Source organism: Hippoglossus hippoglossus, chromosome 13 (genome assembly GCF_009819705.1).
Source record: "Hippoglossus hippoglossus isolate fHipHip1 chromosome 13, fHipHip1.pri, whole genome shotgun sequence".
Classification (NCBI taxonomy): domain Eukaryota; kingdom Metazoa; phylum Chordata; class Actinopteri; order Pleuronectiformes; family Pleuronectidae; genus Hippoglossus; species Hippoglossus hippoglossus.
The window spans coordinates 23005710-23018620 of record NC_047163.1 but is presented as its reverse complement, the minus strand read 5'-3'; the positions used below and the strand labels follow the sequence as shown (position 1 = coordinate 23018620).

Below are 12911 nucleotides of genomic sequence, written 5' to 3'. Positions count from 1 at the left end.
TTCACAGTGAGTGTCCTGTTTCACCTGTGTTCTAGGCCCCACATGTGTTGCATCTAATGATGAAGAAAGTCGGTTGTGTTTATATCATTTTCTATGTCCTTCATGGTTCCCCCGTTTTTGACAAACTCCTGTGGTCAACTGTTGTTACCTCCACCAAGAGGTTATATTTTAGTCTGTCTGTGAGTTCGATTTTTCAAAAACAACCAAACAGATTTTACTGAAACTTACCAGAAGGGTGGTGTATGTGCCAAGGAAGAACAAAGTAACCTCTGGTGCGGAACTGGGTAAAAGGGGCAGAGACAGGAATTATTTTTATCACTTTTTTAACGTTCCGAGATAATGCGTTTTTCTCAGAAAACTATTTATGGGTCTTGGTTGATATTTCCGAGTATGTGCAGTTTGCTGGAGATCCAAATAAAATTCTGGATCGAGTGAATTTAAATGTGGTTTAATAAGGAGACGGTTGGGCCTTGGAGAATGTATGAGGTCTACTGTGCCATTCCAGTTGTGCTTTATGTTTATTGGATTGTCCCTATCTTCTCTTCCTGTTTTTGTTTCTGTTTTTGTTTTTCTTAAAGCAGAAATGATTCAGAATGTGCTGTGAAGTTTATCACTATCAAAGTGACGGGTCTGCTGCATGGTGTCATCCGAAAATAACTTCAGAAAGAAAGAGACAGAAAAATGAACGGATGAATTTCGGGACAATTTTAACCTTATCTTTAACCACAGTGCCTCTTGGGAAGAATATGCAAATAAGCTGCCAATGTATCTAAATATCTTGATTCATGTTAGTTAATAATTATTTCCAGTCAAGTAACAAAACAAATGAGGGGCACAGTTTCTCCCACCTGCTCAGCAGTGCACACAGTGACACACGCCAAGTGACACAAGGAAAATAGTTTGGAGGCCTATTTTATGTGTATAACATGGCCCCCACTACATCGAGTGGAGCTGTTTATAATGTGTGTGAACCGTGGGGGTACAACATGTGGTCACACGCAGAGTCCGGGGTGCTATATTTGGCTGACTGCTCACACTCACTTGTCAAAAGCACAGAGGCCTGAAGATTTGGCTCTGAATGAAAGAAGCCAAACACATTCTTTCCTTCTCTTCTCTTGCTCTTTTCGGACAAAGTCCACGTCAGCAGGCTCTGACTCTGCTAATTCGATTCTGGGTGTCGCAGCTGGAGCTGAAACAAGGTTCAGACAGAGATGTCATTAGGCGATGATTGTGAGAAGGGAAAAGTATTATCAGCCAAGAGATTGTGTGTTAGTTACAGACACACGGGAAACAGTGGGGGTCCAAGGATGTTTTTGTGACCATTTGGTATCTTGGAGTTTGACTCCAAAGCTTCAGCGCTTGCTGTCTTGGTGAAGTTGTAAAATGGCAACTTGCTTGCTGTTCCAACTACAGTGGTGTATGTGATGGGATGTGCTGCATGAGTGATTACATTTAATTAGAAGTCCTAAAAGTTAACAGGATCTCAGTATTAGCAGTGAGGTTTATCACATTTTCAGACATTGTTATTGATCCCTACCAAGGGCCTGTTAATTTTGCTCATTCCACTTCTGTGTGTAGCCACGTGCTCACTTGCTTGGGCCCCAATTGACCTGTGCAATTTCCATGAAACTCCTATGCCTCATGCACCCAGCCATCACACGTCCCCAGACCTCCCCTCCCTTCCCAGTGACCTGATGTAAAACCAGCCTGTTTCACCTGCTCCTTGTCAGATCGACGAGGAGATTATGTTTTCACCACTGTCTGTTTGTTTGTTGTTTTGTTTGTAAGAAGGATTACGTACACACTGCTGGACGAATTACTATAAAACTTGGTGGAAGGATGTAGTACGGTGCAGATTTAGCTCTGAGGGTGGTTCCAGGTTTTGTTCAACTTTGTTTAACATTTGAACGAATATGACGTTTAGGGAATAGTTCATGGATCTTAGGTTTTCACCTTTTTAAATTGTGATGGTAAGACCTTACCTCCTCTGAATCAGGTTGATTTGAGAGGATCAGACCAAAACCTGCCAGCAGCCCAACTACTGACCAATCAGATCTGTGTGACAGCAGCACTTTGACAGACACTCTGTGGAGAGAAGCAGTAGTTTAGCTGCTCAGGCATCTGGAGTTGAACCAGCAACTTCCTCCATCCTCCCCTTTTCCACCAACCTACTGCCTAGTCAACTCCGTTGATTAGTAGAAAGATTAATATAATAACTACAAAGAGGAATAGTAGTGAGCAAATGAGTGAATTACACTGTAAAATATCAACCTGTTGTCTATATATATGTTGAAGGTGGACAAGTATGTGTGGCATCTGAGAGCAGTGACAGAAACTTTTAGTGATTTTTGCAGTTTATTTACTGACACAAAGACTAAACTTCTAACTCTGCTCCAGTCACCAGTCTCACCATCACACACCTACTCTCTCTCTCTCTCTTCCTCTCGCTCCCTCTCTTTCGCCCACTCACTACACAGACAACTTCCGCCCTGAACTATTGCTTAAAGCCGCTGCACAACTTGTGTAACAGTATTCTGTCTCAAACTTCTCAATCTTACTGCAGATCTATGAATCACAGTGTAATTTATTACTCTGCTCAGTATTTGTCTTGTGTGCAAACAATAAACATGAACACGAGAGCATAAATATATAGGGCTGGGGGATATGGCCAGAAATTTAATAAAAATACACACATTTTATAGCAGTTAATATTGATTATCAAAATAAATTGTTACACAAAAATATTATAATTGTTAGACATTATTATCATTTCAAGCTCAAAGACAGATTTTTCCTTTTCTTTTTTCTCTCCTAAGTGAAGGTTGTGCTTTCAAACTTCTTTATGAGCAGCGAATGACACTTGATAAACAACACAAAATTTCCAAATCTGAGGGGGAACATTAAACCAATTATGTATTTTACCACCTCAATGTGTTAATACAATGCACAAACAATATATTGATATAGTTTGGAATTTTGTTATATTGCTATTGATGAAAATTATATTCTGATGATTATTGATATTGTTTTATTGCCCAGAAAATCTGGAGGTGTCATGGCAGGATCTGATTGAATTAACAACAATGTTGTGATCTATAATTTACAGGTGCTATGTTGATGTTTGTCAGGCATCAGAGCCCAAAACTCAAGTCCCGATATTTGATCATTTTCCACATTTTATTTTATTTTCATTTATTTACTTTATGTCGATCTATTTTCCTTCAGCTAGTTCTGTTCTCTCTCAGTACGTCTGTATGTTCGTATTTAGTAAGTCTCTGTACACGAGGCAGAGTCAGCAGGAGGTTACCACAGTCCACTGTAGCCTTTATATTCATCTGTAGCAGTATCCATAGCAACCAACTTTACTACAAGGCCCCCTTATAGACAACAAATGTATCTGATGTTCCTATAGGGACAAATGGAACGTAAGCCCCTTAAGGGATCCTTCGTCTCCTGAGAACTCGTTCCTCCTGCTCATAAGATTTCCGTCACTCATGGCCCCAGTGCAGTCAGGACCAGCTCTGGGCATATCGGGTGAACGTTTTTTCCTGTCCTGTCTCTTAATCAACCCTCTCTGTGTACCTGTCCTTTGGGGTGCACATGAGAGCATGAGTGTTCCAGGACTGGTCTCCCTAGCCAATCACAACCAAGTTAGTTATTGCATGTCAACATTCTGGACTAATGCTATAGCCTGCAAGAGTGAGTACATAAATCAACCACTCATTGCCGTCACAATGAGGAGAAACTATCGGCCAGTGCTGCTATTACATCTCCCTAAGTTGACATTTCCCTTGAATCCAATCTGGTTAGAGCCGAGCTGATGCGCTGACCCAGGTTTCAGTGGCAGACTCTCTCCGAAATCCTGGCAGAGCTGCTTCAGTCGGCTCAGCCGGCTGTGAGAGGCTACATCGTGCATTGGAAATGTGCCCTGGGTGAGCCCTACCATAAATTAGTCAGGAGAAGTTAAGGGCAGGCTGCGCTGGGCTATCCCCTGCGGTTATCAGCAGAGAAGAACCTGCCTGAAGGTTGGTGCTCTTAAATCTTTGATCATTGCTGAGGCAGCCTGATCGTGGCGTGGACCGGGGCTATCAATCAGGGCCAATGCTCACAGCTAATGGCTTATTCAGAAAATGCAGAAAATAAAACAGCTATCCTCATCGAAATCAAGCATGACGAATTACACTTGCATTATTAGCATTTACCCTGATTGTCCTAAATAGTGCAGCAAAGAGAGAAAACAGACTGCAGGTCCACGTGTTTTCTGACTATTAATCACGCTTTAGACACTATGATTATATGATACTGCATTAATTATTCTCATTAGTCATTTCCAGACGGCATAATTTAAGGTAAGCTTATGCACATGACTTGATTGTAAACAACATATCTTTCGTTAATCTTGCAGGGGCAGTATTCATGCAGAGGCTGCTGCCTTCCCTGCATTGCTATTATTAGCTTGACTCGGAGCAGGCGCTCGTTTCATGAGGAGAGGATCAAATTTTGAAGAGACTTGGTGCATGGCAGGTGTGAATTGGATTGATGGGACAAGTAACACAAAACTAGCGTGAAGGCAACCTTTCATTGAACTCAAACCTTGAATATGAGTAGTATAGCTCATCGAGCACATGCAGGCGCAGAACTGGAACAGATCTGTATTATATAAAGGAAGAGAAAAGGCGACCCCCCCCCCCCCCCACCCCCCACCCCCCATCTGCACAAGGCAAATGAAGATCCTTGATAGTTTCCTAACTGTTTTAATGCCAGGATTTTTCAACACATTGGTTAACAGTTTGAAAAGTTAAATAATTGCCTGCTCTGCTCAAGATTGCATATTAATATTGTACGGCATGTCGTCAGTTCCTCCTCTGCCCACAGGTGAGTGTAATTAGCTTGTGAGCAAAAGAAGAAGATTCAAACTGATTCAAGCCTCGGTGCACCCCGCTCTTTAAGAATCCTCTCGACGACACCAACGAGGCAGCTTCTTTTTTTTTGTCGGAGCAGAAAGAGAAAGTAATAAATTGAGCATATAATAAAGATGGAGTTATTAAAGTGTAACTTCACCCCTATGTCTTGGGTGAAGTGTCTCCCCCTGGAAGATCTACTTTATAACCAGTGCAGGGAGGCCCCCCCCCCCCCCCCCCCCCCCCACACACACACACACACACACACACTTTTGCCACAGAAATAATGTTTGAAGTCCTGAGCCGATTGAACGACAGACACAGGCGGCCGAAACAGGGTCTGAGGAGTATGGGGGTCCCAAGCGGTTCAAAAAGCGTGTATGAGGGAGACACATTGAAAATGAGTGTGGTTTTCCACGTTGCCACTGACGAGCAGTTGCCGGTGGCGGGGGCTGCCCACCTTTGAGGGGTGTTAACTGACGTCTATTCTGAAAAAAACAATCACGTGTGCAGTGTCTCTTTAAACACATACTTCTTCAGAGTGACAGGTATGTCATCTGCGATTCAGTACAAACATATTGCAGACAACTTGTGATTTCCTGCTTTTCAGTATCGTACCGTATCATTTCACAGTGTGGTTCCCTGTAGGTCCATTAAACTTGGTTGACGATTCTGTGCCTTGACTGAGTGAGCAGCGAAACATCAGAGAAAGCATAGACCACTCACCCACTCTTTAATGACCTCTAAGTGAAGCGTTTTGTCCGCGGGTCGTGACAGTAACATCAATAATGATGTATTGCAGGGACTTGTCATCTTAGCTTCCCCACATATCCCTGAAAAGTGTTTCCCCGGCCTTTACCAAGTCAGTCTCAGCCCGATGAATTCGTTAACGAAAAGCGAACGATCGGACATACCAGGACATACTATCTCCAGAGAGCCTATCTCTTCCCTGCTGACTGTAGAGTTCATCAAAATGATGCCACAGAAAAGCAAGCAAGGAAGAGATGATGTTATTATTGGTCGTCTGGAAATAGGAGATGGTCAGGGCCAAGGGAGCTCAGAAGTCAGAAGCAAGACTCGATTACAAATTTGGAAACTTGCCCCAGTTTCGTCTTCCAAAACTCCGCTTAAAGAAATATGTGTGAGAAGAAAGAGGGAGACAGCAGTGCTCACCCGATGTCTCTGAAATAACAGTCCCAACAGCAACTAAGTCCTAAATTAGTAAAGTATACTGGCTGTGAGGCCTATTAAGTATTTTATAGCCCAAACAACAGTAAAGTACTATTTCCACATCAAGTTTGTATTTAACACATTGTATGTTAAAATGCAAAAGAACAAGTGTCTCTGGAGACTGATAATGAACTGAACACTGCATAAAATTAAAGTTTGAGAGGCCGTGGTTTAAATTTGTTTGGGTTGAGTGTCAGTTATTTTCTTTATCTTGGAGATGTGGACTAAATGTTTTCTAAAACATTTTCTCCCAGTGCTTTCGGTAACATATTGTGGTCTTCATCAGCAGATTATGTTCTGTTATCATCTCATAGCCTAAATCAGTCATTGAAGGCGATAATAGTAAAGTTGGCCATCGTGTGAAACCCCATAGTGGACAACTGAGCTGTTTCCATGACAACAAAGCAAACTGCAGAGGAGGACCGTGAAGTGTAGTTGAAGGTCCTGGAAAAAAGAAGTGGCTTATTTTGGTATTTTGGCTACAACATCATTCAGTGGCATCATGCATGCTGAAAATTCTGTCAAATCAATCTATAGGTTTACTAAAAAATAAAAGTTACGGTTCAAAACAGAGAAAGGTATGGGTCAATTTAAAGACAAGTTAAACAAGGCTCTCTGTAGCCTCATGTTATAACTTGAGGGGTTTTATTGTTTTAAAACTGATGCTAATTCAGGTTAAAATCATCTTGTTTTAAGAATTCATGAGGGAAGATTTTAGATTTTATAAATTTATACTACAGAATTACTGTTGCATGCAAAAAGCTGTCATCCAGTTTCTTTATAAAACTTCCATCTCCTGAGAAAGACTATGAGTTACGGTTGTGAGAGATCTGAGGGAATAAAACCACACAGGCCCTATACAGAAAAAATATGGGAACAATTACCATCTGAGCTCAGTAAAAGTGTCCATGAATAGGCTGCTGTAATGATAATCATAAAATCAATGTTCATAAAAAGAGGCAGACTGCCGCGTTATGTAAAACATGAGCGAGATCATTAGAAATATAGTGTTGTCACATTTCATGTCGTTCAGTAGCAGACACACTCAAACCTACTCGCAGAACACATCGCGTTCACCTTTTTGGGGGGTAATGGTGTTCGCTCAACAATCAGCACAATCATTTTCACACGTGGCTTTGTTGCTGTGATTCTTTATTAACCAGCGGCAGGTGTTTCCTTCACAGCTGGTTAACTCCTGCGGATGTGAAAGGCTGTCATGCTTCATTGTTTGCCATTGGCTGCTGCAGTCTGCGGTGTGCCCCTCACTATCTGTATTCTTGCCACATCACACAGTGCAAGTGCCGCAGACAAACAGGCCACCTGGTAGCTGGTGGGAACAGAGGCCTCGCCGCCGGCCCCTCCGTACCCATCTGATGGTCTCACCAATTTGTTACAAATATACCGCCGATGGCAGCAGAGAGGAAATGCAGTCTCACATTAGTGGGACAAAGTGGAGTCAAATTTAAATTATAACAAAATAGAAAACAAAATATGGTTTTGATTGTTATCATCCACCTTCAAATTTTTAAACTCTACAGCCACTCCAGCAGCTCTGAGAGGCATGAGCAAAGAAGTGCCAAATGCTAATGTCAGCATGGCAGCAAGCCCACAATAAAAATTCAAAGGAATATTTCAACATTTTTGGATATGTTTAGTTGCTTTCTTGCCAATACAAAAAGACGAAGTTTGACACCATTTCTTATGGATATATTTGTATGATCTTTGTTTAACCTTAGCAGAACATGCAGAGTTTGCTAAATAGGGCTGAACAGGGAGTGAAGCAGAAACTGATGGAAGTAACGTCTTAAATTTGCAGTGCAGTACTGCTGCTAGCATGAAACCAGAAGGTTAAATACTTTAAACTTTACCGTATACATTTATCGTGGATGGCTAACAAAGGGGCAATCAAAATGATTTGGCTTCACTTTTGGGGAGCAGGCATGTCATCGATCTCTGATACTGTCTATGGCTCATAGCTAAATGAGTGCTATGAGCGAAATGCTAATTCTAACATGTCAGCAAGCGCACAATAGAAGTTCTAGGGATTTGTTCATGTTTGGAAATGTGCTAATTGGGTTTCTTGCCATAAGTTAGATGAGGATTGACACCTCAGTTATGAATCTCTCTAGCTGTTTAGTCTGTATAATGTTTACCAGTGTTTACCATCATTTAATCTTAGCATGCCATGCTAATTTCAGTAATTAGTGCTAAACATTAAATACAACAGAGGCTAATGGGAATGTCGTTAAATTTGCAGTTCAGTCCAAATACTGCGAGCATAAAAATGAAAGTAGATAAATATTCTCAAGTGAACAATTTCTTTAACTAAATTACCTCTGTAATTCTTGCATGGATTAATTTACTTGAACAATAAGATGATGAAGATTAAGACTTTTAAAAATTCACTCATATTAAAAAACCCAACTTTTCAGTTGTACCTATTGTACATCATGAGTTCTAGCTTCCCTCAGCATTTAAAGGTTTTAAAGAAGTGCTGAGACTTTACATGGGCCTGTTGGGGGGTCTGGGATTTTGGCAGCTGGTTGTACAACACACTGTTTTCTTGTGTTTAGCTCCATCACAGTGTGTAGTAGAGAGGAGGGTGTTCTGCAGAAATCAGAGTGACACTCTGTCATTGCACGCTTGCACGGATGACAGTACCTGGAAGCAATTGTAAAGCCTTTCTATCTTTGTTGTTTAGTCATTTTTTGGGGGTCACAGTTCCTGCTTGTTGCTGTCATAAAACAGCAAATACAGCAGATACAGCACTAACCCATGAAGATGGTTTGTTGTGTTCATCTTTTATATCTTTTTCCACACAACTGACGTCAACCCTCAGAAGCACAATCCCTCAGTTTGAGAAATTCGATGACGAGTCAGGGCAAATCTGGAAATAGATTGTTCTTAAATTTTGTGCACATCAAGCGCAACCAGCCCTCCTGCATTACTGGGTCACAGGCAATTTGCCTTTTTATACAACCGCGTGCCTCGCTAAAAAAAGATTCTGGTACTCCTGCTGTTCATTCCCCAAAACATACATAGCTGCAGTTTATATGATTTTTCTATCACAAAGCCCCTTAAAAACTGTCTTAGATCATCCAGTTCTGGAGCTGATGCAGCATGCAGACATCACTCGCTGAGTGAAGCATAAGCCTGCATAGAAGCAGCCTTCCCTCAGATGTATTTGAATAAGACATGATGCCAGTTTATTTTTGTAACATCCCCCACCCCAGACTGTTGGCAGGCGGTGGAGTTGTGACTAACCCTCTTCCAGTTTCCACATTAGACATAAAAAACAGAATTTGTCCATGTGCACTTCAGATTGTTGTCAATTAGATAAAATCACATAAATTGATATGAACATTTCACATGTGAACAGAAATGTACGATACAATACAGCAGTGGTATAACAGCAGGAGAGGGAGACCTCCTGTGAATGTGAATGATGTGCATCCAAATTAAAGTTATTTACAATATGCCGACGCACTTCTGCTCCACTGCACTTTGAGACCCTGCTCTCTGATGTTAAATAATGGATAGACGTCACACACAGCCTCACCGCTAATGAAGGAGTCTGTGGCCAAGAACTGACTCTTAGACCCTGCGCCAACCGCTATGTTAAAAACCTGGCAGACTGTCCTTGAATCTCACACGCTGGTTTGAGTGAGTGTGTGTGTGTGTGTGTTCCTGTACTTATATCTTTGTGAGGACCATTTTAAGCATAGACCCAATGAGTGAGGACATTTTTTGGAAAGTGAGGACATTTTGAATGGTCCTCACTTTTTAAATGGGCTGTTTGAGGATTAACACTTGGTTTTAGGGTTATAATTAGGTTTAGGTTATAGTTAGGGTTAGGAATTTAGTTTGGATGGTTAAGGTTAGGGTAAGGGGCTAGGGAATGTATTATGTCAATTAGTGTCCTCACTATGATAGAAGTACAAACGTGTGTGTGTGTGCGCGTGGAGGAGGGCACACAATTAAAACACTCACCATCTCTCATCACTGAATCATATAAGCTGTAATGTCCTTATCTTCCAGGTCTGGACCTGAGGTTACCCGTCAGGAAGACGTACAGGAAATGGCCGGCTGACATGGAGGACGCCACTGCTACGACACTCGTCCAGTTCATAGTGTGGCCTTCCGTGCTGCGCATCAGTGGCACCAGTGGTGCCATGATCCAGTTATAACTGTGGGTAAGTTTGCAAAAATATTTTTTCACTTATATCGTTGTATTAATCATCAGCAAGCAGTGTTGTTAAAGGGACATTCCACTGACTTCAGAACCAGTTCAGTGGTCACAAAGAGAATGTTACAAACTGGAGCTTAGACGTTTGCTCGACAGGGAGGGTCTAACAAATAGATGCATTATGGGAAATGTCGGTCCTGCTTTTTTGTAGCTAACCCATATTGGTGACGATTTAGCTGTTCCAAAGTGCAAGACAAACATTTTTGAAGAGGCAGGTTTTAGCTTTTATGTTCCAAGCCACTTGAAAGCTAAAAACATCAGCTTTAACTTGGATTTAGATTAAGTATTTAAACATCATTTTATTGCATATATGGTTTCAATTTTATTCAATATAATCTGTCTGTTACTGTTATTTTTGCAAGCGTTTCTATGGCCTTTTATTGACTGTTATTTCTTCTATTTGTGGTACTTTTTAAAGTAACTTTTTGTGTTAATTTAGCTTTTAAAATTAATTTTATGGTAAATAATTGTCTGCATAAATATTAGTTTTGTCATATTCATGGCTTGTCAGTGGATTGTGAATCCCTTTCAACTGCTCTTACCTGTATGAAAGGTGCTAAACACATTAAGTGTGATTGATTGACTGCTTCATAAAAGTCAGGATATCTCAGACTCTGCTATTTTGATTTGGTTTTATTTTTAATACTTCTGTAATACTGTATACTGTACTGGATTATCAGTTACTTCTCAATACTGAGGACATACTTAAAAAGTGTGAAGGTAAACAAGACCATGTCCTTAAATATAAGTAATAGTCACGATGGCTAATGGGTAGATGTTAAGCATTAGGAGGGGTTTGTACTGTCTCAGTAACCTCCATAGTACATTTAAAGAAGAGAAGCCGTTTTTCTTTAAGAAATTATGGGGAAATTACTATGGACTCAAAATGTTAGTATGTATAATCCTGCATGTGTAAATGACATGTATTTCCAAGTTCAAACACAGAACATACATTATGTTTTCCCTGTAGTGCTGGAAGATGTATGTGCCTTTCAAAAACATGACTCAAAGGAAGATAACTGTGTTTATCACTGGCATTTCCACACCATTAATTCAAGAACTTGGCCTATGGGTAACGTCACTGTATTTCTATAAAAGCAAGCAGGGTTATATTTTCCACAATGCTCTCTCTCTCTGCTAAGAAAAACATAAACACTTAAAAATGTCTGCAGAACAAATGTCTTTATCAGCAGAAACCACTCTGGTGTATGGAGGGTTTGTGTCACAACTATTCACACTTAATCCATTCTCACCTGATGGCCTGGGCATTAATGGTGTATTTATTTTCAAAGCCTAATAAACATAATTGGCGTGCAGAATTATATTAAGCCTCGAAATATTCCGCCACCTTCCAAAGCAGTGGGAGCAGCATCACTGAGGGGAACGTAATGACTCGCTTCGTCAGGTGTAAAGCTGAAATGAATACGCCAAACATCTGTGCTCACATTATGTCTGTTTTTTTACTTCCTTTGTTTGAGCTGATCAGTTAATAACTGCATTTTCTTTCAATGAGGGCTCAGCATAATTTATTGAAAATGAGCAACAGCACATTTGAAATGTTAAGTGAAATTCAATCTGGAATAAAAGAATTAGAATAAAATTGTTCAACACACTGTAAAAAAAAACATTCAGATTATTAGAAAACAACACACATGTAAAATGCAAATGTTTAATGATATATATATATATATATGTTTGCTGGACCTTAAAAAACTCAATGCATTAAATATTAAAACTTGACTGGTGCAAAAGTGGATTACATCAGTTAAACCAAATCGCCACATAGCACGAAGAAGAGCTGGTTTTAAAGAGGCTAAAGAGTCATGCCATTCCAGTTAATGCCTGCCCTGGCTAATTTCTGTCATGCTGTAATTTAATTTTTCAAAGGGATACAAAGCTGAACCAAGTGATCTGGACTCAGAGGGACGGAGCGCATTTGCCAAACAGTCAACCCGCAGTCTGGTGACATTGTTTGCTGCCATTTGGCTGGTGAATAGTTTCTGCACTGGGCATGAAGTCACGTCCCTGTCCTCGGGGATGGCACCGATGAGCTCACTGGGTTGGCAGAGTGAACTAGCTCTTGCTCTGTGGCCTCCTCCAGTGGCTTTGACCTTCCTCATGTTGGCTGACTTGCTTAGTTACGGCGTTAAACCAAAGCTTTTTTTTCATTTAACCTCTGACTAAAGGTGACATTTTTCACCTGCTCCATTGTATCGTTCATTTAATTTGGTGAGGCTATAATGCATCTGCCTGTGTGACAGTATAATACTTTATTTTATTTCAACATCAGAGAGTAGACTGTTGTGTCACAGGCGGTGTGTTTTTTCACTTTCAATGTCAGGAGATGCGAATATGATGTTTCTGAGGCAGTTAATGATGAGTAAGGGCCTGAGTATTAGCTTCCCATTATCAGGTAATTGAGATTCAGCAACACACTGCAACTCTGTGCCTCAGCCAGTTTAAAGAGTATCTAAACCCCTAAAACACTTTTTCAGATGGAAACATATTCAGGTATTTAGTGATATTGGTTGATT

General features: G+C 40.7%; 1 protein-coding gene across 5 annotated transcripts in view; it reads left to right on the top strand.

Moving 5' to 3' along the window:
- The window catches only part of b3gat1a (beta-1,3-glucuronyltransferase 1 (glucuronosyltransferase P) a), an 80009-nt gene that overhangs the window by 49193 nt on the left and 17905 nt on the right, over positions 1 to 12911 (top strand). For 4 of the 5 annotated variants that reach the window (XR_004615756.1, XM_034603401.1, XM_034603399.1 and 1 more), the window contains exon 3: positions 10170 to 10324. The gene's annotated coding sequence lies outside the window, so the exon portion shown is untranslated. The remainder of the gene's footprint in view (positions 1 to 10169; positions 10325 to 12911) is intronic. The other variant, XM_034603400.1, reaches the window with a different exon arrangement.